Raw genomic sequence first — 27,737 nt, 5'->3', positions numbered from 1 at the left:
TAAACTCCTCCACTATTTAGTTGTGAATTGCTGGAGCTGATAATGTGGTTTATCAGCTTATTAATAGTGGCTTAGTAATAGATTATTAACATATAGTTTTAAAATGAAGCTCTTAAATTTTCATTAAATATGTGTCTAATAAGAAAAGTCATGTTAAAACATAACAGTCATTTAAATTCAATTATTTATTATCAAAACTTGAGGGACCTTTCTCATTTAACCAGGCAGTTGTCTTTCAGGTAAGATAATGAAGGACTCTAACACCAGTGAATGCTACGCGACTTCGCAAGGCCCAGGTCCGCGTATCATTATTTATGCAGCCGCTAATGGGAACAGGACAGCGCACAGCGTGAGCAGTGTAGTTGAGAGCACAGATACAATGCATGTGTACAGATTGTACCCTGTTAGGATGCATTATGAGAGTAATGAAGGGCATCTTCAGGGGAGTTTCCTTCTTGATACAATGTTGTTAAGTTCTTCATTGGGTGCAAAGGCAATCATGCTAATATTCAAAACAATAATTAAATTCTAATGACTGAGCATTATCAAGTGCTTTGAAACGATCAATTCTTATTATTTTTATACCTTCTCTTTATGAGCCACACTTTAATCTCCATAAATTCAAATAAATTAATTTTTCTATAAAGTTCTTTTATATTTTAAAATTTATTTATACCTTGTTTACTGATGGGTTTTTCTTTAAAGTTATCCTGTAGTAAAAGAAGATTAACAAACAATGGTTACCTAGCTGTTTGTGTCTGAATATTTCCCCCTGGATTCATCTCTTTTCCTTTTACATCCTCAGTAGTTTGTGTGAGTAATCGGCATCCCCAGTGCAAAGCCATTCCATCATGAATTATGGTGCTGCTTTGTAGAAAATGAGATGTTTGGTATTCCACTGGACAGTAATAGAAGAAAAATCACAACTGTAAGTCTAAAGTAAGTCTAAAACAACTAACAGAAGAATGAAAGGGAACAGGTTGATTATCCTAAAAAGTTATTTATTCACTTCTTTCTTAGTAATTTCATATAACGTAAACCATCCTCACTTCAAATATAAAGTTATATTATAAAAAGTGTGAATACTGGATAATACATAAACATTAAAAAGGTAAGGGAAAAATCTACTTGAAAAAATCATTTGAAGCAATACAAATCATAATAAAATAGCTTTTTACAAAAGTATTCTTCTAAATATATATTTTCAATATAAATCTTGCTAATGTATTTATTTATGTTAGAGGTTTACTTTGGAATGTTAATTCGATGAGTCTCTTTATAATTTAGGTCATCAGTAAACCATCAACCACGAGGAAACTGTTCATACTTTGTCTACAAGCATTTAGATAAGGTCTTTCTAAATTAACAACAGAAATTTATATCATAATTTTTACTCATTAAAAGCAAACAAAAATTAGCCCTCTGTAGAATGAAGGGTTAGTGAAGATCTTTTTCCATTTGTAGGCTGGAAATTTTGTTCTATTGCCAGTATCCTTTGCCTTACAGATTTTTTTTTTTTAGTTTCATAAGGTCCCATTAATTAATTGTTGATATTAGAGCCTGAGTTGTTGGTATAATGTTCAGGAAGTTGTCTCCTGTGCCAATGAGTTCAAGGCTGTTCACCACTTTCTCTTCTACTAGATTTAGTGTATCTGGTTTTATATTAAGGTCATTGATCTGCTTGGACTTGAGTTTTGTACAGAGTGATAAATATGGATCTGTTTCATTCTTCTGTATGCAGTCATCCAGTTAGACTAGCACCATTTGCTAAAGATGCTTCCTTTTTTTTTTCCATTGTATGGTTTTGTCTTCTTTGTCAAATTTCAAGTGTCCATAGGGATGTGAGTTTATCTCTGGGTCTTTAATTTGATTCCATTGATCAACCTGTCTGTTTCTATGTCAATACCATGCAATTTTCATTACTATTGCTCTTTAGTAGAGCTTGAAATCAGGGATGGTGATACCTCCAAAGTTCTTTCATTACACAGAATTGTTTCAGCTATTCTTGGCTTTTGTTTTTCCATAGGAAGTTGAGAATTGTTCTTTCAATGTTGATATTTTGATGACAATTGCATTGAATCTGTAGATTTCTTTTGGTAAGATGACCATTTTTACTATGTTAATCCTACCAATCTGTGAGCATGGGAGATCTCTCCATCTTCTGGTATCTTCTTCAATTTTTTTTCTCAGAGACTTGAAGTACCAAAAGAAGCTAAGTAATAAGGAGAACCCAAGGAAGGATGCTTGAATTCCACTCATAAGAGGAAATAGAATAGACATCAGAAGTGGATAAAGGGAGGGGCCTGGGTGGAACAAGGGTGGGAATCTGATATGAGGATAGCAGGAGTGGAAGGTGAGAGCGCTGGGAGAGAGGAGAGAAACTGAGGTTGGTGGGCATCTCTGGGACAAGCTGGAGTCCTACAACAGGGTGGGCTCCTGGGAGGATATGGGGTGATTCTAGCTGAGACTCCTAGAAGGGGGAAACATGGTTACTGAAGTGGCCACCTGCTAGCCAGGTATGACGTCCAGTGGAGGGAGGGGGCACCAAACCACCAAAACCTTCTACGCAAAACTTACCCTGCCTACAAGATGTACAAGGGTAAAGATGGAGCAGAGATTTAGGGAATGGCCAACCAATGGCAGCCCCAACCTGAGACCCACCCCAGGAGAGAGCCAACCCTGACACTATAATGATACTCTGCTATGCTTGCAGACAAGAGCCTAGCATATCTTCCCTTTGAAAGGCTCCACCCATCAGTGGATTGAAACAGATACTGAGACCCACAGCCAAACATTAGGAGGAGCTCGGGAGTCTTTTGTAAAAGTGGCGCGGGGGGCGGGGCGGGGGACGGGCAGGATAGTAGAAGGATCTGGAGGGACAAGAAGCAAGAAGACCAACAGAGTCAGCTAACCTGGGTTCACAGGGGACTTACAGAGACCAAAGCACCAACTGAAGAGTATACATAAACTGGAACTAGGCCCCCAATACATGTGTAACTGATAGGCAGCTTGGTCTTCATGTCGGTTCCCTAGCAAGTGGAGCCAGTGCTGTCTCTAATGTGGAGTCTGTTGCCTGCTTTAGGATCACTTTCCCCTAGGTGTGCTGCCTTGTCTGGCTTCAGTGGAAGAGGATGTACTTAGTCCTGATGCAAATTAATGTGCCAGAGTGGGTTGGTAAGGGGGAGGAGCCCCCTCTCCTATGGAGAAGGGGAGTGGAGAAAAAGGGAAGAGGATGGGACTGGAAGGACAGGAAGAAGAGGCCTGTGATCAAAATATAAAGTGAATAAATAAATAAATTTAATTTAAAAAGGAAATAAATGAATACGACCACACCTCTATAATTAGTCAATAGTATATCAGCATTCAAATTGTTTTATAATACTTTATACTGTAATAATTTATACTTTAATACTTAGGAATACTACATGTTTTTCTTTGTTTCAAGCAGTTCGATTAGCCATTAAGTCTTTACTCCGGCACTATTAGGATTTCATCCATTCAATATACTTTTTAAGAAATGTTTGTAAATAAGCAAACACAGTAGTAATGAAATGTAAACTGTCAAATGGAGAGTCTCATATAATCATCAGGGAGATTTGAAATGCAAGCCTGTTTCAGTCCGATAGCTGGCAGAAATGTGAATTCTGAGAAGTTGCTCCATTTCGATGTATTATCTTAATATCGGTTGAGAGACAGAAAAGAAGCTTCTGTTCAACCAGAATCATCCATGATACAGATAAAATAATCTGAAACAGCATAAGCAGCTCAAGAAGGAGCTAGTAATTGACTGTGAAATTCTAGCAGATGTGTTAACAGAATCCAGCTGACCTTCATAGGAAACCTTTTAGCTTCTACCAGCAGTGTGATGTGACCACAGTGAACACAGACAGCGGCATTTATACCAAGAAATATAAAACAATAGACATGCACAGATTGAAATGCTGTAATATTTTTGAATATATATAGTTTATATAGTTAATTCTGTAGTGCAGATAGCAGTAAGATTTCAATATGTTTTTCCATTATTACCACTATGTTGTATAAAAGTATTTTAACCTAAACACAGTTCTGAGTAGATTCTGAAGAGGGATATTGCTTTGATTTATAAACTGTTTCAATAGATGATAGATAGATAGATAGATAGATAGATAGATAATAGATAGACGATAGATAGCTCAACAGATGATGGATAGATAGCTATATAGATAGATGATAGATAGATAGACAGATGCATATATACATAGATATATGATAAATAGATACATGAAAGATAGATAAATGAAAGATGATAGATACATAGATATATAGATAGCATATAAATACCTAGGTAGTTGATAACTAGCTACATGTTAGATATATAGATAAATAATAGATGTTAGAGAGATTTATATCATTCTCTAATTATAGGTTCATTTTTATTTCCAGTAAACAGATTCAAGTGTATGCACACTATTTAGTGATTTATTTCATGTGCCTTTTCTGTCCTTAATAAAGTAATGGTTATTGTCAATAATGCTATAATATTGGTCTAAGCCAATTTAGTTTTAATTTTGGTTTGAGTCCTACACAGGTGAAAATTAAGTTCAACCAAATACCAGCCGAAGATTGTGTGAGGAAAATATTTGACCTGTTCAACTACCTTCAATAATTGACTTTCTTATAGCTTTGTGGTAGTGAGTAAAAACAGTTGAGAACTGTTTCCTTTCAGCACTGAACTTTTATTTAATTGTTTTGACCAGTCTACATACCCTTCCAGAGGAAAATTAGCAGGATGTTATTTAACCCAGTTATATCTTGAGAAAAGAGAACATGGTGACGAAATTTTAGGGAAAAAAACATCCTGTGCTCTTTATGTACAGTAATACATTAACTTGTTAATTGATCTGCCTTATTCTTAAGTAATGTTAAGAGAATTAGGGGAAAATGTGGGTGTCATCAGTAAGATGTATTAGAATGATTGTGATAGGCTTCTATGACAAGATACCTGATGTAATCAACCTTAGATAAAAGAATGATTTTGGCTTATAGTTTCAGAGTTTTGGGGCTAGGGCTGCTCATATATTTTCAGTTTGGTTTGTGCAGTTTCTCACACTGAGTTTATGGCACAGCAGGATGTTTCCTCACAATAGCAATAATCAATGGAGAGACAGACAGTGAAAGACATGTAGGTCCTACCTCTCAAAAGTTCCACTTCCTTCCAACGGTGCATGAGAGGAGAACTAAGCCGTTAATATGTGGGACATTGAGGGGAATAGTCAGACCCCAAATTTAAAAAGTAATTATCAATTCATCTGAACTTCTGCAATAAACTTACAACAAAATAATTCCTAGAAAACCTTGAAATCTTAAGATGCTCTGTATAAAATGTTGTTTGTGTTTTTGTCATGTAGACTTAATTTCTTAAATTTCAGTTTTGTTCTTAAAAATTTAGTACAGTTTTTGAAAGACCTAAAACAATTTCTGTGAAATAAATATACAGCATCAATCTTTACATTTATGATTTTCCCACGAGGTATATGATTTACCAAACAAAATATGTGAAAGCTGAAAATAGATGTTAGTGGTGGTGCTCTTGCCTTGAATGTGTGAGAACCTGGGTTTAATTCCTACAACAACCAACTATGAAATTTGGGACTTTCATACTGTAGATGTATCTATGGGGCTAGCTCTAGAACTGGCGCAAGGAATAAGCATTAAACTGAATTAATGTGAATCAATCAGAGAAAACACATGCAAGCATAATATGGGCTTTTGATTTCCAAACATATTGTTTTAATTAATTAATTCAATTTACATCTTGATCATAGGCCTCTCCCTTCTCTCTTCCCAGTTCCATCCTCCTTCCTGCATCCCTCCTCCCGAATTCCTCAGAATAGGGTAGTCTCCCTACCCAGATACCCGAGCTCAACTATTCACATGAGGATCAAGTTCATCTTCTTCCCTTGTGGCCTGGTAGGGTAGTTCCATCAGAGGAAAGTGATCAAAAAACAGGCACCATAGTCCATGTCAGAGATATCCCACACTTCCCTAATTAGTGGGCCCATGTGGAAACTAAGATGCCCACCAGCTACTTCTAATTGGAGGACCTCAGTCCAGACCATGCATTGTTCTTGGTGCATGACACCATAGTCCCTTCTGGGCCCTGGTTGATTTGTTCTGATGGTCTTCTTGTGGACCATCAGAACATTTTTTTTTCTTTTATTTTTTTGAGACAAGTGTCTCTGTGTAGCCTTGGTTGTCTGGAACTCACTTTGTAGACCAGGCTAGCCTCGAACTCACATGATCCTCATACCTCTGCATCCTCGAGTGTTATAATTCCAGGTGTGCACCACCCTACCCATTGATTTCCAAACATATACATGTATGTATGAACATACAATTATGCATGCAACCACACTTTATTAAAAAGTTTGTGAATTTGAAAGAGATTAAAAAGGAACATATTGGAGGTTTTGGAGGTAAAAGGCAAGGGGAAGTTATATAATTATAAAAAAATAAAAGAAATAATTGAAAAGGTTATGAAAGTTACCTACACATCTATACAGATGAATAAAAAACGTGGTAATATGACTCAAATGTGTACATATTATTGAATACTATTCAGTTTCTAAAGTGAAAGAAACCGAAAGAAATTCTCATAAGCTTGAAAGAGGATGGTATACATTCACTATGTCGACAGAAGAATGTGCCTCCCGTAGGCAGACGTGGGTGGAAGGAGATTTAGGCATCCCTACTGCTCACTGCTGAATTACTTGCTTCTGAAACACCCTAGGAGAATGGGAGTCATATCTTTCTCTTGTATGCCCACTATTGACCAGATCCTCCAGGGGAGAGTTCCAACACAACACTCACACAAGTGACTGTGATTAAACAATATGGCTCAGAAAACACAAAGTCATGAATCTGGGTTGTGTATGTGCATTTGTGTGTGTGTGTGTGTGTGTGTGTGTGTGTGTTAAGAGAAGAAGCTAAGAAAGGATGTAAGAATAGAGAGTGATTAGAATGAATTTTATATACAATGTATGTATGTATATATATTTATATATGTATGTAGCATATATATACACATATACGATATAAATGTATATATATACATGTATAACATATATACACATATATATGTATATATCTATGTATATATGAACCAATATATATGTATGTATTGACCAACAAAAAATAAAGCAATTTCACTGTTTACAACATGGATGGAATATGAGAATGTTATAGAAATTAAAATTAATACCAAAACCTGAAAAAGAAATAATGATTTTTCTCACTTATAAGTGTAATCTCTAAAAATGAAATTCATAGAAGCAGAAAGTAGAATGGTCTAGCTTACCAAATAAGATTATGGTCAAAGCATATAAAATTTCATTTATATTTATGGTTGTGAGCCTAGGCTTTAATGCCTGAGCCATCTTCGTGGCTGGGTGGTGGTGGTGCACTCCTTTAATCCCAGCATTTGGGAGGCAGAAGCAGGCGGGTCTCCATGAATTTGAGGCCAGTGTGGTCTACAAAGTGAGTTCCAGGACAGCCAAAGCTACAGAGAAACCCTGACTCAAAAAAGCAAAACAAAACAAAACAAAAAATTTATTTATGTAAGTTTAACTCTGTACTATACAGGGTGGTAACCATTTGATAATAAAGTATCATATATTTTATTACATAAATAGATTTAGCACCAAGTTTTCTAAGAAAAATAAATATTTGTGATCAGGATAATCTAAATTAGTTTGGTTTAATCATTCTTTCTTCCCATAGCCTCCCTTTTAATGCCATAAATACAATCAGATGTACTCATTTTATCAAGCATGGACAATAAACAGCAGTAAGTATGTGATTTGCTGCTCAGTTGTAGGGTTAATTTCTCTGGTCTATCTTTGAAAGCTTTGTTTTAAAGACAAAGCATCTCATTATTTTACATAACTTTATTTTCTGAGTCTAATTTACATGGCATATTGAAAACAAAAGCAAGCACCATAGATATAAACTGTGTTTTTACATGTTAAATAAAAATTTAACGTCTTTAGGTGTCATCCAAAGGTCTCATATCCTTTCTGTGTAAATATTTAAGAAAATAGTTGGTTAATCATTTACAATATGGCCGAAAAGCAGTATAAATCTGATACAGTGTCTTTAGTTAGAAAAGTGTTTAATAAATCAAATTATGTGAAGATATTTATGTACTTTTACAAGAAGAACCTAAACTACAGATATGGCACTACAAACAACAGCAGACATCAAGAATTAGTTCAAACTACTGGATATATGATTAAGGTATGTAAATACATCCTTTAAACACAAGAACAAGAGAATCCTCTTCCTTTCCTTAAACACATTTGCTTTGTGTGATGTGTCTGGGCACACATGTGCTATTGTGATTGTGAAGATCAGAGAACAGTTTACATGGGAATATGTTTTCTCCTTAAAGGATGCGTGTCCTGGGGATCAAATTCAGGCTGACTGGCTTGACAAAAAAGACACTCATGCACGGTGCAGTCTGGACTGCCCAAGAGCCTTCATTTTGTTGTTGATATCAACATTGTTACTACTGCCACTAAGTAGTCATAAGAGACCTTTCTAGACCACAAGTATCACACGATCCTTTGTTGCACTTGTCTCTTAGACTTTCAGCAGCTGTGTCTTAGCTGTATAATAGTAACTGATGTTGGGAATGCTTTATCTTGTATCTTGTTTAGAGTTCAGAATCATTAGCAGACACTGTGGTGCACACCTGTCCCACCAGTAGAGAACCAGAGGAAGAAGAATCTTGACTTTGACTCCAACTTCTGTTACATAGCATGTTCTGGGCCAGTTTGGGCTACGGGGTGAGACTGTGCTGCCTCAAACAAACAAGGAAACAAACAACAACAACAAACAAAAATTGAATTTTTAATTTCACTGAAAGTCCCAAATTGCTTCATCACAAATTTTCCTCTACAATTATTATTTTTTAATGAGCTCAGCAAATGAGATGCTTTCCTGAGAAAAATGATGATCCCTGGCAGACACATAGGCCCTCTGTGGGACACAGACTACAAATCTGAATGACTTTCTTCTGAAGTAAAGCAATATTTGACCACAAACTGAATTATGAAACTGTATAGTCATTCAGCAACAAATAAATTCCCCCTGCTTATTGGAGGTGAATTGCTCTGTTAAATGCCCATGGGAAAACAAATAAATACGCAATGCCAGCATAATACTGAAGTAATATAGTTTTCTCTTTAAAGAGATGACCCAAAGGCACAGAAAAATAAATAATAATAAAAAGACATACACACTTAGGTAGATACCAGATAAGTCTGAATAGATGAAAAGAGGCAGTAGCTTTCTAAATCTTGTTTTGTCTCCATAGAAAAGTTTTGACACATGAGTGTGTGTATGTGCTTGTGTGCCTGCATGTGTGTGCATGCATGTGTTGTGTGTGTGTGCACGCATGTGTGTGTTATACAACAGAGGAAGAGCCAGATGAGACTAAAGTTGAGGAATGGCCTATAACATACAGGCTGTGCAAAACAATGTCCAGTATCTCTTCAAAACTTATGTTTGTAAAAGAATTTTCAGGGGTCAATCCACATGGGGTCAGAAGATAATCACACACATTATTATATAGAGGCATTCAGCAAAGCCTTCTGAAAGTATATTCATCAAAATACTTTAATTATGTTAAGGTTATATATGTTATTTCTTTAATATGAGTCATTTAGATTTACCTGTATATCACCTGGCCCTATTATATTTGTTGCATTCATATCCATTGAAAACTCAATAAAGAGGAGCCCAAGATGGTGGTGACCAGTGCTCACCATATCTGAGGGGCACAGGATCCAAAACTCCAAAATTAGTGAGTGGAGGGGCAGCTGAAGCCAGAACATCAACACTGAGGCTTCCTGGGTGAGAGAGGACAGTTTGGATCCAGGTCACCCATGGCCATCCCTGGAACTGAGAGGGGCGAATAGTCAACCCCTCTGCACTTCTCCTTGCCCCAAACAGGGGCCTCCCTGCTGAGCAGTGGTCGCCCCAACCAGGAGCCTCTGTGCTCAGCGACTGAGACAGCAGAAGCAGCAGCAAGTACCGGCTTCCTGGGCTGTGGCTGCTGCTAGCCCAAGCAGGAGCCTCCCTGATCAGTGTCTGAGAAGGCAGAGGCAGCTGTCCCACGTTGACATCTCCCTGCCCTACAGGCAAACAGTGGACACCACTGAGCTGATGGTTCTCCGACACTCTCATTTGCCCCTGCAGGCCCAAATCTGAGAGTAGACAATAGGGGGAACCCCTATGCTGTCAGATTAGGCCTTCAAGTGAGTGCTTGCAGAACCCCAGATCCAGGGTCCCTCTAAGCTAGCAGTCAGACATTAGAGCTCTCCCACCACACCCCCACTGTGGGCAACATAGGCTTCCTTGGGACAGTGTTCTCAACATTGAAGCCCCTATTCTGTGGGTCTACCAGTGGAGTCAGGCAAACAATTCCTGGAGCCCAGACAGATCTGAATACCAGGAAGACAGTATGATGAGCCTGTGGCCACTGAGGTATTCAGGGCAGCTGCACATGTGCATTGAGCCCTTGAACAGCACCAGCAGTCGCATCTCCTCCTGCCCTTAAGCCCCAAATTCCAGGCATTTACATGCACTAGCATCTGTTCTTCAAGGCACACTTCCACGCACACACCCAAGCTTACACACATGTGCCTGCAACTTTCCTTCCTTAGCTACAGCTGAAATACCAACATCCACTCTCGAATTGGACCTCTTTCATCTTCCCAAAGAATACTCCAGAAACCAGAGACAGATAGACCCAGTATGAAATACAGACTCTATGAACAAACAGTCAAGGTTATGGATAAACAGATGGTTAGAGGTCAGTGTAAGAACACATCCAACAAAAGTCAGGACATCATGGCTTCACCAGCAACCCCCAAATCAATGTATATTTTAATTCATTGAAACATAGGAAAATGATTTTAAAGCTATGCTTATTGAGTTATTAGAGGGACATAAAGAGGAAATGAACAAAAGTATCAAAGAAATGCAGGCAAATATAGCCACACAAAGAGAGGCATGTAAAGAGAAACTAAATAAAAAAATAGAGGCCATCATGGAAAGACAATAATGCACATTCAAACAAATGAAGGAAATGTGCATGTCATGAAAACAGAATGAGAATCAATAAAGAAAACACAGATAATTCCCTGGAGCTGGAGAACTTATAGAAAAGATCAGGAACCACAAAGGTAAGCATCACCAACAGAACACAAGAGATGGAAGAGAGAATCTCAAGCGCTGAAGATAAAATTACAGAAATTGATATATCTCTCAAAGAAAAAGTAAAATCAGAAAAGTTCCAAACACAAAACATCCAAGAAATCAAGGGCGCCATGGAAAGACAAAATCTCTATTTGACTCCTAGGGATATATCCAAAATATGCTCAAGTACACAATAAGGATGTTTGTTCAAACATGTTCATAGCAGCTTTATTCATAGCAGCCAGAAACTGGAAATAACCCATATGTCCATCAACGGAGGAATGGATACAGAAATTGTGCTACCCTTACACAATGAAATACTACTCAGCAATTAAAACCAAGGAAATCATGAAATTTGCAGGCAAATGGTAGGATTTAGAAAAGATCATCCTGAGTGAGGTATCCCAGAAGCAGAAAAACACACGTGGTATATACTCACTTATAAGTGGATACTAGACCTTTAAGATAGGATAAACATACTAAAATCTGTACACCTAAAGAAGCTAAACAAGGAGGAGGATCTGGGGTAAGATGATCAATCCTCACTTATAAAGACAAAGGAGAAGGACATTGGAAGAAGGAGAAAACAGGAAACAGAATAAGAAGGACTACCACAGAAGGACTCTGAAATTATAAAAGCAGATACTGAGACTCATAATCAAACTTTGGGCAAAGCACAGAGAATCTTATGTAAGAAGAGGGAGATAGAAAGACCTTCAGCAGACAGGAGCTCCACAAGGAGAGCAACAGAACCATAAAATCCAGTCACGGGGGTCATTTCTGAGGCTGATATTCCAACCAAGGACCATTCGTGGAGGTAACCTAGAACCCCGGCACAGATTAGCCCATGGCAGCTCAGTGACCAAGTAGATTCCCTAGTAATGGGGAAAGAGTCTGTCTCTGACATGAACTCAGTGGCTGACTCTTTGATCACCTCTCCCTAAGAGGGGGAGCGGCCTTACCAGGCCACAGAAGAAGACAATGCAGCCAGTCCTGGCGAGAACTGATAGGCTAGGGTCAGATGGAAGGGGAGGTCCACCTCCCCTATCAGTGGACTGCGGGAGGGTCATGGAAGGAGAAGAGGGAGAGAGGGTGTGATTGGGAGGGGTCAAGGGAGGAGGCTACATCTGGCATCCAAAGTAAATAAACCATAATAAATAAAAAAAAACTTAAAATTATGAAAAAAGTAAAGAAAAACCATAAAAGTACATGGACACATTGTATTCAAGGTTCAGAAAAGCAGTGTGGGAAAGAAAATCATGAGGTCCATTTTGTCAAATATTGAATAGATACAGTTGACTATTTTAAAGTTTCATTTGCCTTAAATGACTTTTTCTATCTTTTTATGCTAATGTTAAGATATTTTATCTTCAGTGGCAAGGCATGTTTCTTGGAAGGAGATGGATTTTTGTCATGGAAAGCACTATAAAGTGAACAACTTATTTGATAACAATTTGCAGATATGTGACTGGGAGTGTTCATCTTAATTGGGACATCTTTATCAATGGCCTTGTAACACTCTGGGAACATCACAGAGGAGGAAGAAAGAAGAATGTAAGAGCCAGAGGATAGGAATGAGTCTCCCGGACATAGCATAGCTATCGCCCTTTTACACTCAAAACAGCTCTGGTGACCTGCACAAGAAAAAGCCAGCAATACATGGAACTCTCAAGACTCACCCACTAACTAAATAGTAGATTATAGGTCCTTGGGAGGAAGGGTGGTTCTTCTTTGAGGGAAACTGGTAGACAGTCCAGTGTTCAAATGTATTGTTTCACACTTATGTAAAAATTGGCAGTACTAATTGGATCCAGCTGATTATTTGAAGGGATGATGTACATTTTAAATAACTCTAAATGGGAACATCTGAAGGGAGATGGAGAGGAGAAATGGGGAAGTAGATTTGATTACTTACATGGTGTACGTGTATAAATTCTTAAAAAATAAATCTTTAGAATTTAACAGAAAAAGAATACAAAACACACTCATATACATAAAGACAGAAGAGTAAAATGTTTAATCAGTTTCAATGAGGACTCATTTGTCCTCTGAGTATAATGCTGTGCATTCTTTATCTATCACCATATATTTATCTATTAATCTGTAATTATATATGTTCTCAAATGTCAATTTTGACATCGTATGGAAGCCGTCTGCTCCAAGGATGCTCACAGGACCACTCACTGAAGAACTTTACCAACATGAACTCATTCTAAAGCTATACATACAACTCGAATGTTCCTAACAGAAGCCAAAACACACTTACATGGCTTAGTGTTTTTTTTTTTTCCAAAAATCTATGAAAAAAGAAAGGCAATTTTTCATCTTTGAAATGAATAGAATTTCCACTTAGGAACCGTTTGTTGTAATTTTTACAGCTCCTTTCTAGATGACCCTCAGAGCTATACTCTCTGCCTTCAAAATCCACCACATCTTGCCATCAACACAAAGTTTTGGTTTTTGTGGGGTTTTTGTTGTTGTTGTTTGCTGAGAAATATAACATGGCCCACTATTGCTAGGCATGATCTTCTAGAGATATTTCAGATTCTGCATGATTGTCCAATGGGCTTGATGACAGCCTCTTAAGGAAACTAGAAGAAAATTGGCCAATTTGGGTAAAGAAAGACTTTACAAAATAAAGATTACATGTCAAATCAGATATTAAAGTAAAAATAAGAGTCTGCATTACTCATATAAAAAGTCATTATCCAAAAGACAGCTAACATAATTCTAGTAGCAAATGAGTTGATTGATGATAGAAATGTTTTAACTACCAAATTAAAGCCTTTAGAATATTCTATTATATATGGGGAGGAAAATATTATTCACAAAGTCTTCAAGCAGTCAGTTTAAGGTCCCAAGTAACATGTAGTACACAAAGGTGAGTTTTGTCCTAGTAAAAATGTTAATCCTCTTTCATTCTAAGCAAATTACTGCAAGAAAATCATTATCGTTGTCCATTACTCATAGTAGTATAATTTGTGTTCATTTTTGTATCTTAATGGACACTCATATCTCATTACTGGTAAAATTTTAGAATTAATGGATATGTGATGTAATCCTTAGACATGCAAAATTAGCACTCAGGGTTGTAAAAGTAGCAACTAAAAATATGGATTGTAGAATTAATCTCATTAATAAAAATGTATTTTTCCATGTTTAATAAATATACCAAGAATTCTATTAATGAGGGAATTAATCCAAGTATGATTTGTGATACCTCTCAACTACACAAGGAGGAGAATAATCTTTCTTATACAGAATAAATAAAAAGGCAGAAAACTGCACTGTAGAAAATAAATGAACATAAATTTGATAAATTCTTTCATAATTTTTATCTCTAGATTTTAGAGTGAAACTACCTTAATGTGAGTCCAATTCAAAGTTTCATGTTTTAAAATTAAGTCAATCTATTATTTGATAAAGGGGTTAGTTAAACGAAACCTCACATATTTGTCAGACGTCTGCTATAAATGGATATTACAATTGTAAAAAGTATGAAGTGAAAACTTTCTCATTAGCAGTATATTTTTGATTAAAATATAGCTTCAAAAATATTCCCAGAAGAGGCAGATTTGGGAATCAAATTCAACAAGGATCACAACAACACACTGGTCAATACAAAGAATTACAGAAGCAGAAGAAACAGATCGTAAAGAGAAAGATCTACAGAGACTCAGTGGAGGGGAGTGAAATGTGCAGGTGTGTGAGCGGCCCTGACCACAACTCCGTAAAGGCAACTTCTCTTCAGCTTCAGCTGATTATGTCATACCAAAAGGTGGGGCACACAGATGTGTCCATTGCCCTCTTGTGGTTCATTGTTTATCTTTGTATAAATCTGTGCATGTTTTTAAAATAACCTCTGAGAAGATAAATAGTGCATAGACTAAACAGAACAGGCACTCCAGCTGCATGTTTAAGACCCTCATACTTTAAGACCTTTAATCCCCATGATATCTTACCTCATATAACTCAGTCTCCTAATTCAAATCTGGGATATTTGAATTGTCTGTATTATCTTCATTAGATAATTTAAGGTCTTCTGTGAAAGAATCTTTCTTCAGATAATATTTTCTATTGCCACAATGCCAGGGCTACCTGACAAATTTGTAAAGAATTATTACCAGCAAATTTTCTAGACTATAATAATTTTACCTACTTATCAGTCTATATGCTATAGTTTCAAATTTTAATGTTTTCATAAAATATTTGCTTTATTACTGTGATACAATAAATATTTCATGTTTTATTAAATCACCATGTGGATTATATGATAGCAGTATTTTATTATGTGTTCACATATTGATGGTCTTGGAGATTGATAAAATGCTTTTATAATAAATAATTTGTATTTCAGTTTGTGTGCCTCTTAAGTAGTTACTATATTAGTTGGTGGCATGGTTAATTTAAAAAATCCCTACGCTTTCTTCATAGTACTTAAATGTGTCATATATATATTCTATGAGCTGAAGCCATGGGAAGTGAGTTTGCTAAAAATATTCCTGAAACAGAGTTCCAAAAAAAGAGCTGGCCCTTTTTGTAAATGTGAGCCCTTGTTTCCATGAAAAATGATGGGGTTTTGAGGAAAACTGGCTAATTGTTTGTGTGTATGTGTATTACATGTGTGACCCTAGTCTGCATGCTAGTTCAAATAAATGAAGTAAGTATGTATTAGTGTAAATAGAACACACTTTTAAAAGAGATAGATTTTTGGTCTTATTTTTAAAAAGGCTATGGCCTTAGGTAAACTAATTCTTCTAAGTCTTTGCATTATATTTTAAACAATAATAATAATCTCTTGCAAAACAAAGAACTTTGAACTGCATAATTATAGCAGCCTATATGTGAAGCTGTCAACACAATCATCACATTAAATATCTATCAAGTGAATATTACCTTTTTGCCAATATTTCTACCAGGACAATGGTCACCTTCCTGAAATATATGCTGGAGTAATAATAGTGCAAACATTGCTGGAGTAACCTCCTGCTCTATGCTCAGCTTTAAGATCCACTGCACAAGGCGGAAACCATGTTTGACCTTTCTTGGGTGGATGAGAACCTGAGACTAGATAGTCTAGGACCTTCGACAAAAGTCACATGCTATAGTTTTGATAAAGAATATGTCAATAAATGACATTTTGCTCTGCCCATGAATGGGGTGTCTTGCTCAGCCCTCATCAGACATGCTTCCTCACATAGCAGAAGGGACCTACAAGTGGAAGATGTACAGACAGTAAGATATTTTGGAACACTCAGTCTTAAATGGAACAACTTCACTAAACTTCTTCCCTAAGGACTCAGGAAGTCATGCAGAAGAGGAGGCAAGAAGACGGTAAGAGTCAGCAGGAATGGATAGCACCAAGGAAACAGTGTCCTCCAGATGCAGCAGGACCGATGCCCACATGAACTCACAGTCTCTGCGAGTTCATGCGCAAAGCTTTCCCGGATTCAAGCCAGATGGGGTCTTAGTGCTGAGAGGAGAAGGTTCGCAGAGACCCGAGCTCTCATACCTAATCCAGAACCTATCTGCAACTGACACCTATATACAAACAAACAAACAAAAATTCATTTTCTTTAGTGAATTTGCCTTGGGTACATAACTACATTTCAGAGTGGGCCACATGTCCAGTAGTAGATGGTAAACATAAAATGGAGTTAATGATGTTTTATTTCATATTAATTTGGGCATTTTTATATTATTGGTGTTTTGTTTGTATATCAAGGTTTCCAATTAGTGCATTTGTGGTGTTGTGTGTGTGTGTGTGTGTGTGTGTTTATGTGTGTGTGTTGTGTGTGTGTTCTGTTGGTCTTTTTGGTTTGGTTTTATTTTTGTTTGTTTTCTTGAGAAAAAGAAATTCAGGACATGGAATTGAGTGGGTGGGATGTGGGAATATTTGGGAAGAGTTGGAGCAGGTGGAATGCATGATTAGAATATACTATATACAATTTTTAATAAAAATGTCTAAAATATATTAAATAGTTAATATGTATTTTTGTGAAAAGAATAAATCACATCTTAAGCTACAATGAATAAGCATGAAAAACATTTTTTCCAAAGAAAACATAAAAATAAAAAGCATATTTTAATGCCTGAATTCTTTTTTTTTTTTTTTTTTAATTTATTTATTTATTTTTATCAGTTACATTTTATTAACTCTGTATCCCAGCCATGTCCCCATCCCTCATTCCCTCCCAGTCCCTCCCTCCCTCCCTCATCTCCATCGTGCCCCTTTCCAAGTCCACTGATAGGGGGGACCTCCTCCCCATTCATCTGATCCTGTTTTATCAGGTATCTTCAGGACTGGCTGCAAAGCCCTCCTCTGTGGCCTAACAGGACTGCTCCTCCCTTCGGGGGTGGGGAGACCAAAGAGCCAGTCATTGAGTTCCTGTTAGAAATAGTCCCTGTTCCCCTCACTTTGGGAAACCAATTGGTTACTGAGCTACCACAGGCTACATCTGAGTGGAGGTTCTAGGTTATATCCATACATGGTCCTTGGTTGAATGTCAGTCTCAGAAAAGACCCTGTGCCCAGATATATTTGGTCCTTGTGGAGCTCCTATCCTTTCCCCATCAGACTAACTCCCCGTCTTTCTTATGATTCCCTGTACTCTGCCAAAGGTTTGGTCATGAGTCTTTGCTTTGAAAACACTGCTAGTTAGAGTCTTTCAGATGCGCTCAGTAGACTCCTGTCATACGTTCAATGCACATCCCATCTGTCTTTCTAAATGAGGATTGATCATCTTACCCCATGTCCACTCAATTGATTATCTTTTTTAGGTGTATAGATTTCATTATGTTTATCATATCTTATAGATCTATATAAGTGAGTATATCCCATGTTTGTCTTTCTCCTTCTGGGATATTTCACTCAGAATGATCTTTTCTAGATCCCACCATTTGCCTGCAAATTTCATGATTTCCTCCTTTTTGATTGCTGAGTAGTATTCCATTGTATAAAAATTATGGAAGAAGAAAGAGATAGAAGGATGTGGAGAGGACAGAAACTCCACAAGGAGAACAACAGCCAAAATACCTGGGCCCAAAGGGACCTGCAGAGATGAATACTCCAACCAAGGTCCTTGCATGGAGAAGACCTAAAGCCCCTGTTCAAAGGAAGCCCATAGGCTGCTCAGTCTCCATGTGGGTTACTTAGTAAGGGGAACAGAGGCTATCCCTGACATGAACTCAGTGGCAGACTCTTTGATCACCTCCACCTGAGAGATGCAGCCTTGTCAGGCCACAGGGAAAGATGATGCAGCCAGCCTTGATGAGTCCTGATAAACTAGGGTCATATAGAAGGGGAGGAGGTCCTCACCTATCAGGGGACTAGGGAAAGGGCATAGCGGGAGAAGAGGGAGGATGAGTGGGACTGGGAGGAGAGGAGAGAGGGGGCTGCAGAGGGGATACTAAGTGAATAAATTGCAATTAATTAATTAAAATTTTAAAAAGCATATTTAAAAAACATGAAAAGGAAATATACTTTAGGAGATAAAGTATATGTAAATTGTATTTGATAATAATAATTGTCTATATTAAATGAACTTTAAAAGAATTTTCAGTAGCAGACCTCTGTTTATAAAATACTTGTAGCAAAGTTATTCTTGAGGTAACAACAAATGCCAGAGATCAAAGTTATAGTGCTGATTTGTTAGATAGGAGCCTTTTCTCACACCCCACATAGATATGTGCTCTAATCTTCAAACAGCTCCTTAGGGAAGAAACTGTATTTACCTGCACTGTGATAATGCACAGTTTTAATGTATAACTTAAAATGTTCAAGCTTAAGTAAGTTGATGGTAGGAATGGAATTCAAATCTAAAAATCCCAGTAAGTTCTTCTCACCTTGGTTAAGATGCAGATTTTTTCCTTGTAGTGTACACATCTCCATATCCAGTGAATTATACATAGCTATAGCGATCAGAAAAAAAAAAGGAACTATTTCTCTTAACAGTAGATCGAGACCAGTCTCAATGGATATATGTATAAGATGACTTGCACAACCATAGGCTCTGGTTAACATTGAAGAAAAGGATCCTAAGAGCCAGAGGATCAGGAAGTTTGCTGCGAGACTGTGTGTCCTACCAAGGCCAGAAGCTACACCCACAAAATGTCCGCAACATGGCCGCCAAAATAAGAGCTATACAAGAAAAAACAACAACAGAAATGATAAGGTGGACTGGAGAAAGCACGGGAGGCCTCAGCCCCCCGAAAAGAACTACAGGCAACTAAAGGACGCTGAGTGGAAGAATTAATCTTCCCCAGGGATGAGCACAGGTGGTGGTGGTCCAGTACCAAATGATCAGCCCTGAAAACATACATACCAATAATGTTCTTATGTACACACTTCATACAAACATATACATACCTAGGGTTATCCGTGCATATACACATTTATATCTGTCCATGCGTATACTCATGAAACATTAATTAATAAAATATAGACCATGAATTTGGAAAAGAGCAAGGAGGAGGTTATGGGAAGGTGTGGGGGGATGTAGTCTCAAAATAAAGAGCATACATTTTTTTAAAATAAAATAAAATATGAACTTGCCCTCTGTGTCCAAGCAACAGTAAAGCCTTTGAAGAAACCAGCCAATGGCTATTCTCTGAAATCAGATGCCTCAGAGTTTCCTATGCACACATTTACTTGTCTATAACCTCTTTAAAGACATTCACAACTAAGTATATTATAGGCCATGCAGCACATGGGCCTCACTACAATATGATAAAACACATTAATTTTAGTTCTAACGCTAAAAAGTTTGTGGGAAAGTTAAGAAACCCGCACTTCTTCAGTGCTAAGCAAATTTCCATAGAGCTTATAAAAGGGGAATGCCCAATACATTGAGAAAGTCTCCCATAATTAGGAATCTACCTGTAAGATAAGGTACTTCTATAATAGAAGAAGCTAAGGACGAGAGCAGCTACTTAGAAGTAAAATTGAAAACTGACTAGAGAGATATTTGATAATAATAATATGCACTTAAATATGTGGGATCAGTGTATTGAGGAAAAACAGAATGTTTAGGACTGTATTGGCTGCATTTGTCACAATAGACAGTGTCATCCATGAATTCTATGCACGGTGGAAAAATGCTTTTCTACTTAGTGATTAACATGTGCTCACTGTGGGTTTATAAAGAGCTAAACACTGTACTTGACAAAATTAACATGTAAAAAATAATTCAGCTGGAAAACTTCTGTATCCATGAGTTAAGATGCATAGACCAAGATGGCATTTTGTATATGACCTATAGAATCAAATCTCTTGGTATGCCTCATGGCTTTATCAGCTCCAAGATATTAAATCACATGAATTATGTCCAGAATTACCATTACGGACCTAGGAAACCAGCAAAGGAGATCGTATTAATACGTCTAGGCAAACGTGTTTAGTTTTGTAAATATCTTCAGCAAATAAGTAATATAGTTCAGAGGAGACAATTGCCCAAAGTCCACATTTAGCAGAATTGTCATCATGAGTTTTAAAACATCTCTAGGATTCTACTCCCATTTATTTCATTTTATTTTTTTAGCATTCCTAGACTTTCACAGATCTTTTTTTTTTCATATATTGAACTAAGAATTTAAAAGAAACTGTATCTTCCTAGGTTCACAAAGCCATAAGTAGGCTCAATTTAATTTGATGAAGTAGGCAAAGGTAGTTACATCAGTGAATATTACATGGTTCATTACATTACCTTACCTAGAAACAAGACTGTTTTATGGGGTACAGCCTCTCAGCTGTAAGAACATAGACTAGGATGTCTGCTAATGTTTAAGTGAGTCGCTGGGGTATCGTTTTGATGGAGCCTAAGTAAAGTAGTTTATGCTTTATTTCCTTTCATCTGAAATGACGTGAGTGAGTGTACACCTACATATGGCTGTCTACTCTGTACTAACATAAGTGACAGTCCATTGGATACACGGCAGCCAATTTCTAAATGTATTGCTGTTGTAGTAACTGTTGAAATAGGAGAGTGTTCTTAGATAGAATATTCGTTGAGATTTAAATAACAAGAGTGAGGAATCACTAAGATGTTTGGACACCCTAAAATAAAAGGCAAAATGTTTTGTTCCCATAATGAGGATTGTGAATGAAAAGTGATATTACAATAGAGTTTTCATCTCTTTTCTATAGATAAAAATGATATTTTTGCCGTATTGTTCCAGGAACACAGGCAATTGCAAGTACCAAAACTTAATTTGCAAGTTTACAATGCAAGTCATAACAGATAGCATTCACACAGAGATTGTCTTGGGTGTTTCCAAGGTGGGAAGGGATAAGGGAATTTTGACATCCTGGACTCTGTATCTGGCACGTGATGGGCCAGCTTGATGAGCGTCTTCCAGTCCTGCACAGCGGTCATGCATGATTCCAATTCTGCCTTTGTTTGCTCAGGGGTGAAAGGAAATGAACACCAGGTAGGCTTCCCTTGCATGACGCACCACACAGAGGAAGACATTGCTATCCCTGAGGTCACCTCACTCTCCTGTAAACAAACTCAGAGCTCACATGCTGGGGTCATTTGTTGCTAGGATCATTCTGTGGTAGGTGTTTTGCTGCTGTTTTTCCTTAGAAAGAGAGTGAATCATATTATCTTCATAATGGTGAAATATATTTTGAAGCAATATTATAGGATAAAATTATAAATTGATTACATAAATGAAATAGAATTGGATCAGATAATTTGATTTTCCAAAGTAAATTTTTGTTTGACATAGCAGAAAAACAAACAAACAAACAAGCAAAAATCTAAGCACAAATAGGTTTCTGGCTGATAATACATCATCCTGGGTTTACAGAGAATTTCATGGTCTTGGAGCAGAAAGAAGAGACTGATTATAGACTGGGCACAAGTGGTGCATTTGCATAACCCTCTATTCCTTACACAAATTACTGCCCTAGTTCCTGTGAGACTTTACTAAGTTAACAACTGCTCTAGTTACTCACCAATTAGAAACAACTGGAGGAACCTGGAATTAAAATATATATATATATATATTTTATACATATATATATGTGTGTGTGTATATATACAAACATATAGCATATGTCTTATTTTTCTTTTTTGTTTTATAATTTTTGTTAATTGCAATTAATTCACTTTATATCTCAGCTGTAGTCCCCTTCCAAGTCCCCTCCCGCCATCTTCTCTTCTCTTGCCCTTCCCCAGTCCACTGTTAGGGGCAGTCCTCCTTCCCTTCCCTCTGACCCTAGCCTATCAGGTCTCATCAGAACTGGCTGCATTGTCTTCCTCTGTGGCCTGGTAAGGCTGCTCTCTCCATCAGGAGGGAGGTGATGAAGGAGCCAGCCATTGTGTTCATGTCAGAGACAGTCCCTGATCCCCTTACTAGCCCCTCTTGAAGACTGGGTTGCCATGGATTACCTCTGTGCAGGGGTTCTAAGTTATCTCCATGCAAGGTCCTTGTTTGGATTATCAGTCTCAGAAAAGACACCTGGGTCCAGATTTTTTGATTCTGTTACTCTCCTTGTAGAGCTCCTGTCCCCTCCAGATCTTTCATCTCCCCCTTCTTTCATAAGATTCCCTGCACTCTGCTGAAAGTGTGGCTATGAGTCTCAATCTCTGCTTTGATACCCTGCTGAATAGAGTTTTTCAAAGGCCCTCTGTGGTAGGCTCTTGTCATGTTCCCTGTTTTCTCCCTCCTCCTGTGTCCAACCCATTTGCCTTTTTGAATGAGGATTGATCATCTTACCCAGGGTCCTCCTCCTTGCTTAGATTCTTTTTTTTTTTTTCATTATTCACAATGTATTTATTTATTTATTTATTTTTTTCTTGCTTAGATTCTTTAGATATATAGGGTTTAGTATGTTTATCCTATATTATATGAGGAATGGATATGGAAATTGTGGTACATTTACACAGTGGAATACTACTCAGCAATTAAAAACAAGGAAATCACAAAATTTGCAGGCAAATGGTGGGAACTAGAAAATATTTTCCTGAGTGAGGTATCCCAGAAGCAGAGAGACACACACAGTATATATCTTATGTTTTACAGTACAAAACACATTTATTTGCAGGACTAAAGAAATGATTGCCATGAGCATTTTGAACATATGACATGTTGAATTTTCTTGTTAAATTTGCATTTACTGGGGAACTGGTGTGTTTATAAAACCTTAATTAGGTATAAGCACTGATCTTCATTGTGGTGCCTATTGGGTATGTGATATAACTGCAGTATCCCTTTGGAAAATAGGAGAAGGTATTTCTTTTACACCTACTCCTACTTAAACTTTTGACTTTAAGCTATCAACTTAGGACTTGGCAAAAAGAAAATTGAGTGTAATTCAGTAGAGGATGCTTCACCACTGAACACTCAGTGTCATCAGGTGCTTTAGAAAATCAGAAACATAGCACAAATGATTGTACTCTAGTCTCGAGTTACCGTGACAGGCGTAAGAAATGGAAAGCTGATTCCCAAAGACAACTGGGACTCTTGGAAAGAACATGATCACACTAGCACAGTATAGATCTTAATATGGCAATTTCAATTAAATATGTATATTTCAATTAAATATGTATTTAATTGAAAACACTTCCCTCTGCCTAGTACCAAAATCTTTAATTTTTTAACCCCCAAACTGGAGAAATTTCTGAACAAATGGCCTTAATTAACTAAATTACACTGTAATGGATCTGGTGAATACTTAGCACTTTTAAATTCCAAATGTTTTCTAAGAAGAGACAGTAATGCTAATTCTGTTTTCTGGGAGCAGTGTTTACATCCACATAGTTGCATTCTTAGAGTTACAATTGAGATTCATAACATCAAAAAAATCTTTTTCTCAACAACTTTTGAACAACAACAAAAACATTGAAACTAAAATTTGTTATGACTAGTTGGGTGCTTAGTCTTTAACTTATCTTTGCAAAGTACTCATGAGATGGCTTTATTAAATGATTACATAAGAGAAGATTGATAAGGACTACTAATATATTACTGAACTGACAATCTGCCAGTGACTTGATTCTGAAAGCCCTCTGTCGTTTTTCTTTTTTCTTCAAAGGATTTATACTTTGAAAAAAAATTTAAAAACCAGTATTTCTGTGTATTTCATCAAAACAAGAATGGGTAAACTAAGCTTTATTTTGTGATTTATTTTTTATAGGTGTCACATTAAATAATGCCCACTTTTATGTTTGCTTATTACTCAGTTGTGTGACAAACAATACTTTGGGTAAGAAAAATGTATCTGATATGTTCTTTGAACTGGCATGGGAAGGTGGTTAGATAAGTCTACACTAATGTTTAAACTACGCATTTTGTGAGCCTGTTCTTGAGTAGCTCTGCTTCCTTAGTTTTAGTTTTCTAACATAGCATTGAAATTCTGTGTAAGATACTGCTTTAAGCATCCTTTAGATTAACACAAAAAAAGAGCCAGTAAAATCCAACTGCTTTAATGTTGCATCTGGAAATGAAGAGTATATGACAACAATGACTACGCTATTCATGAAGAGAGTGTTCTCTTAATGTCGATGAACTGAATATTATTGTCATATCTCCTGCAATTATGAGAGCATTCTCCTCTACATGATGTGGCTTCTATGATCACATTATACTCGCTGATGAGAGCTAGCCATGAGCACAGCTTTCTACTACAAACATTTTGGCAACTCGTATGTCAAACTTTCCCTTCTGTCTATACAATGGAATTCATAGTGTAAATCTCTAAAAAGAAAATACTGAGATACAAATTTGCTGGGCTCAGTATGCATCTACGGGGTACAAACATAGCATTTAGGAAGCCCTGAATCAGAAAAATAACATTAAAATTATACTCTTCCTCTTAATCCTCCTCTACTGCTCCTCTTCCTCATTCTCAAACCCCTCTCCTCTTTTTTCATGTTGGCCATTCTAGTCTGCATTAGTACTCTGCCACTGACATACATTTCCAACCATATTTACTTCTTACTGAATTCTTTATTAAATAACTTCTTTATTCTTATATAAGATTATACTCTTTTGTTGTGGTCAGTGCTGTTATAATTAAAATGTATGCTGCAATAATCAGCGTACATTTGTTGCTATTCCCCAGATTAATGAGATAACCTAGATTCTCATTCACATTATGAATCAGATGTGAAACCAGGCCTTCCTAATGTTTGCTTATTCATTCAACACCACTGCAAAATAGGACACATAAAATCAATATCAATGCAAGAACCAGACAACCAGAGAGTGCAATTTAGTTTGCCAAATTAGAGACAGCTAGTGTTTGGCAGACCCCAGATCTTGAACAGCAGTGTGACACTTTGTTATAATGAGTAGGAATGGAGTTTATAAGGTTTAGTGTAAACACTCAGATCAGGAAGAAGTTGACATTTCCAATGTTTCCTTGTTAGCTTTACATTTATTTCAAGTAAATACTAGCATGTTCCTATCAAATGGCCTCTTATTTTTTTAATAATAATAGGCTTCTACAGGCTATTATTTAGAGAAGGCTACTATATTATATAACACTATTTCAAAAGGAGTCATTCTTGTCATCTAGAGAGAGGACAAAAACATCAAGGGTGAAGACATTGGGAGTGTCTGCAGTCGAAAGAGATTTAAAGGGAGCAGACAGGATGTAAGTGAAGAAGAGAAGGAGACTGATATAGAATGCTGACTTCTGGGAATGATGAGGCTGCTGCAATCGTGAACTCTCATGGCTGCGACCTCACATTATTGAACACACAGTCATGGATGAAGGTGGAGCTTGTCGGGGCCTTGCTCTTGTAAACAAACGCTTCTCCATGATTCCATATCCACATTAATGAAACCCATTTGGTTATAAAAGAAAAAAATGGGAAGAAGGGTGTTCGTAGGAGTGTGAGGAGACAAGACAGGGAAACAGGGATAAATATTGTCAAAATAATTTATGTACACTTATGAAGGTGTCATAATAACACCCATTATTATGTATAGTCAATATATATTAATAAAAACTGAAATCTTAGTTTCCAAAACCATCTCCATGAATCCCACTAAATGGACAGAGTGGGTTCTGCATCCAATTACTGAAGAATGAGGCAGCAATACTGTATTGGCCTACGGTGGAGTTTTTTGGTTTTGGTTTTTGTTTGTTTGTTTGTTTGTTTACTGTGGGGGGGGGTGTGAGTGTGTGGTGGGTGCGGTGGCTTATTGATCTCACTTTTTTTCCAAGTTGCAGGAGGAAAACAAACTAGGCTAGAATGCCAAACTCTAGAGTGGGCAGCAAAGGCTCCTGCATGAAACACAATTTCACATGAGAAGAGTGAGTGACTGTTTAATAGGTGAACACTACTGATGTGGATCAGGACTCTGCTATCTCTTTGGTAAATCAAGAGAGTGCTTTGTTGTTGTTTGTTTGTTTATGTTGGGGGACTAATATAACAGGAAGGCCCTAAAGGAAGATCTAGACACAGTGCTAGAAGAAAATGCAAAGCCATAGAAAAACCTTCCTTTGTGGCTTATGTGAAGGAGAGAAGAAATACTCAAGGTGCAGAGAGATGTTCACCATGCTAGTTGAACTAATGGCTTCTCCCCATTCTCTGACAGTAACAACAACAACAACAACAAAAAAAAAAACAAATAAATAAATAAATAAATAAATAAATAAAGGACTAGAGAGGAGAGGAATGAAAGAAAGAGAAGGCTATGCAACATTTTAGGTTCTAAGTTGAGCCTCGGTGAATTTTAGAGCATGGCTAGAACCTGAACCTTGATTCAGAAGAGGCACTGATTATCATGACTAAAGTCAACCTGACCCCTGAGTGGAAACCCACATTATGTGATTCATTTACTATTTATCTATGCAATTGTGTTTAAATTTAGTGGGTGTGAAAAGACATTTGTCATGCTGAATCACATATTAACAAACCAATCCTTTATGTAATCCTTGACATTTAATATCACTGGATTGTAGTTATGTTATTTTCAAAAGTAAACCAATAGTTCCGGCCTCAGACCATGGCTCTACCCACCTCCCCAAGAATGGCTTATGAGCCATTCCAACCTCTGGTCTCCAGCTCTACCTGCCTTCCAAAGGAAGCTTGCCTGGACCCTAGGGACAAACAGTTACAGCATGTGGCCCATGGCCCTGTTTGTCTAACTGGGCTTCCAGACCCCAAGAGTGTCTAGCCTCCTGCCCAAGACTCTACCCACCTCCCTGAGAAGATCTGCTGGACCAGACCCCAGGATCAACCAACCTGCAATGGACTGAGAGACACACACGGTTTCAACATCTGGTGCAAGCCTCTACCTGCCTTCTCATGGAGTCCTTTGGGCATCAGCCAACACAGATGGCTAAAGGCCAGCATAAGAACAAAAACAACAATAGCTAGGACAAAATGGCACCACTAGAACCCAGCTATCCTACAATAAGACCTTGAAATCCTAACAGCAGAAAAACAAGAAAATAACCTTATATCTGATTTTCGGGAGATGATAGAGGCCTTTAAAGAGAAAATGAAGAGACCCCTGAAGATAAACAAAACAAAA

At 37.2% G+C, this 27,737-nt stretch overlaps 1 protein-coding gene and 1 long non-coding RNA gene across 4 annotated transcripts in view; both read right to left on the bottom strand.

Annotated features, from left to right (window-relative positions):
* Positions 1 to 27,737, bottom strand: part of Gpc5 (glypican 5) — a 1,404,356-nt gene that overhangs the window by 476,318 nt on the left and 900,301 nt on the right. The window lies entirely within an intron of this gene.
* LOC132656529 (uncharacterized) overlaps positions 1 to 27,737 on the bottom strand; it is a 107,337-nt gene that overhangs the window by 54,608 nt on the left and 24,992 nt on the right. For both annotated transcript variants that reach the window (XR_009594308.1, XR_009594307.1), the window contains exon 2: positions 745 to 898. This is a non-coding gene — a long non-coding RNA (uncharacterized LOC132656529). The remainder of the gene's footprint in view (positions 1 to 744; positions 899 to 27,737) is intronic.

Source organism: Meriones unguiculatus, chromosome 9 (assembly GCF_030254825.1).
Source record: "Meriones unguiculatus strain TT.TT164.6M chromosome 9, Bangor_MerUng_6.1, whole genome shotgun sequence".
In the NCBI taxonomy this organism is placed as follows: domain Eukaryota; kingdom Metazoa; phylum Chordata; class Mammalia; order Rodentia; family Muridae; genus Meriones; species Meriones unguiculatus.
The sequence above is the reverse complement of the archived record's forward strand: the minus strand, read 5'-3'. Positions and strand labels throughout refer to the sequence as shown.